We start from the raw sequence: 3,066 nt of genomic DNA, 5'->3' as shown, positions 1-3,066 counted from the left end.
CACGCTTTCCTCGGTTTCGAATCAAGGAACAAAGATAGATCCTCGGTAACGGCAAAGGGGATAGCCTTGCTTTTGAACATTCATGTGCATATATTTTCATTAGATGTGCAATCGAAATCAGTAGGAGAGAAACTTTCATCCCTATATTTCCACTGAAATGGAATTAGCGATACCTTTGCTTTTAGTTTGAATTCATGAATCCTGTTTCTAGTGGCGAGTAACTACTACGAAAGGTACGGAAAACGGGAAAGGCAAAGCACAGGAAAGAAGAATATATTCAATAATGTCATCCTTGTTTCGGTACCGGATTCAACTTGTCGAGGCTTCTGCTCGTAACGTCACTCACTGGATCAAATCAAAGGGCTCGGTTTCTGCTCCTCGGCAAAGGCAAAGTCAATTCAATAGGAATCCGAATCCTAAAAGGCAAGACCCAAACCACCGGTCGATCAACAGTTCTTCTTTCACTTCCATCTCTTGATACCTATTTTCTTGCTTTTCTTACCACTGCTGTAGTGAACCGCATCTCTAAGCACCGGGAGTCGTGAACCGCGCACAAGGTCCTTCTTAAACTAGAAATAAGTGAAACAATTGTTCTGGGTCACCTTGGCTTTTGTGTTCAGTAGTTAGTAGGGGAAGTTGCCCGGCTTGGTATCTCTCTCCCCGGAAGAAAACCAATCACAAGTCCCTCCTTATTTTCACTCCAAAAAGCTGGAAAAAAGAGCAAATCTCGGATAGCCTAACTTGTTTTTTTGCCCTGGAAAAGGCAGCTACTATCCCTGCTGGATTTCCAGAAAACGGAATGTACCTAGGGAACCCTATTGATCAGATCAGAGACTGAACCTAGTGATCTTTCTCCTGCTGGCAAGCATCGATACCTGTCTCCTAATGAATTGATCTTCTCTTGGGCTCTGATTCACACAATCGGAAAGCCCTTGCGATGTGGGTCACCCTTTTCCTCTATACATCTGTTCCGCAAAGGGGGCTTGCTATTCTCTGCAATTGAAGGTTGGGCCTACATATCTCTTATTTGTGTGGATCAACCATCCAACCTTTCTTCTTTCTTTCCATAAAAGCATAGGTAGAATGCGTATAGTAATGGTAGAGATGATGTATGGCTAAGCAGGGCTGATGGAGCTCTTGGAAAGAAGTCAGTATCCAGCTTATCCCTAGTCTAGCACTCTGCTGTGAAGTCAGAAACCCATTAACAAGCAAGGCTGTAGTGAACCTCTTCCTTAAGGGATTGTGGAATGCACACATCCCGGAATACAGTTGGGTGATCCATTAAGCTAAGCAAGAGCTATGAACAACCTAGTGACGCGGTGGCAAGCATCGATACGAGGAAGGTGATAGATCAGATACGATTTCCTTCATAGGATACTCTTTTTCCTTCGGATTGTGGAATGATAGGAAGGGCATAATAGTAGTGATTTAGTGCGATGTGAGGTGCCCCGCGCGTGAGACTTTCTGAGGTTAAGAAAATAATAACAGGGCGGCTTTCTTAGACTCGGCTCTACAGCACTCTTTGAGTAAGTTCGTTAACGAGGTAGCAGTTCTACACGAATGAAAACAGACCTATCTTCTCTTTCTTGGGCGGGGCACCAAATTCATGTATCTTTACCAATTAACCAATTTCTTGACGTTGGGGTGGATCCTAAAGAGATACCACTTCCTCATGAATTTATCTTGAATCGGGACCTTTTGGCTCAACTTTATCCTAGTTTTGCCGAAGGAGCAACCCCTTTTTTCACTTTAAATTGGTCCAAATACGCAGAATTTCTGACTTTTCGCGGAGGACTAGATCCAGTAACCGGTGGTCTCTGGCTGACCGATATTGCGCACCATCATTTAGCTATTGCTATTCTTTTCCTAATCGCAGGTCATATGTATAGGACCAATTGGGGTATTGGCCATGGACTTAAAGATATTTTGGAGGCTCACAAGGGCCCATTTACAGGACAAGGCCATAAGGGTCTTTATGAAATCTTAACAACGTCATGGCATGCTCAATTATCTCTTAACCTAGCTATGCTAGGCTCTACAACCATTGTTGTAGCTCATCATATGTATTCTATGCCTCCCTATCCATACCTAGCTACTGACTATGGTACACAACTTTCCTTGTTCACACACCACATGTGGATTGGCGGATTTCTAATAGTCGGTGCTGCTGCACATGCAGCAATTTTTATGGTAAGAGACTATGATCCAACTACTCGATACAACGATCTATTAGATCGCGTCCTTAGACACCGCGATGCAATCATATCCCACCTTAACTGGGTATGTATATTTCTAGGTTTTCACAGTTTTGGCTTGTACATTCATAATGATACCATGAGTGCTTTAGGCCGTCCACAAGATATGTTTTCGGATACTGCCATACAATTACAACCTATCTTTACTCAATGGGTACAAAATATCCATGCTACTGCGCCTGGCGTAACAGCTCCTGGTGCAACAACAAGTACTAGCTTAACGTGGGGAGGCGGCGAGTTAGTAGCAGTAGGTGGCAAAGTGGCTTTGTTACCTATTCCATTAGGAACCGCAGATTTTTGAGTCCATCACATTCATGCATTTACCATACATGTGACTGTATTAATACTTTTGAAAGGTGTTTTATTTGCTCGGAGTTCCCGTTTGATACCCGATAAAGCAAATCTAGGTTTTCGCTTTCCTTGCGATGGGCCTGGCCGAGGGGGAACATGTCAAGTATCCGCCTGGCATCGAACTCTATTTTCTGTATGTTAATGAAAGGTTTAGACTAAAGCGGGGTAGAGGAATTGGTCAACTCATCAGGCTCATGACCTGAAGACTGCAGGTTCGAATCCTGTCCCCGCCTAATCACGTCAGATACTTGTACGAGTCCTGATCTCCTGGGATCAGCAGACAGTCTTACTAGCGATGAGTAAACAAAGTCGCTAGGAAAGCTATAGATAGGTATCAAGGCACAACCTAACTGACAAGTAAGTTTCGAAGACTTCCACCTATTAATGTTCTTTTTATTTTTTTGCTGCTCGTGTCGCCGTAAGTTATTGACCAGTACCAAATGTGACAACCTTCAATTCA

General features: G+C 43.4%; 1 non-coding gene across 1 annotated transcript; it reads left to right on the top strand.

Moving 5' to 3' along the window:
* Window positions 1-2,765: 2,765 nt before the first annotated feature.
* TRNAM-CAU (transfer RNA methionine (anticodon CAU)) lies at window positions 2,766-2,839 on the top strand. Its single transcript has one exon. It is a non-coding gene; the product is annotated as a tRNA-Met (tRNA).
* The last annotated feature ends 227 nt before the right edge of the window (window positions 2,840-3,066 follow it).

The sequence above is a fragment of the Aegilops tauschii genome, chromosome 7 (assembly GCF_002575655.3).
Source record: "Aegilops tauschii subsp. strangulata cultivar AL8/78 chromosome 7, Aet v6.0, whole genome shotgun sequence".
Lineage (NCBI taxonomy): Eukaryota > Viridiplantae > Streptophyta > Magnoliopsida > Poales > Poaceae > Aegilops > Aegilops tauschii.
The sequence above is the reverse complement of the archived record's forward strand: the minus strand, read 5'-3'. Positions and strand labels throughout refer to the sequence as shown.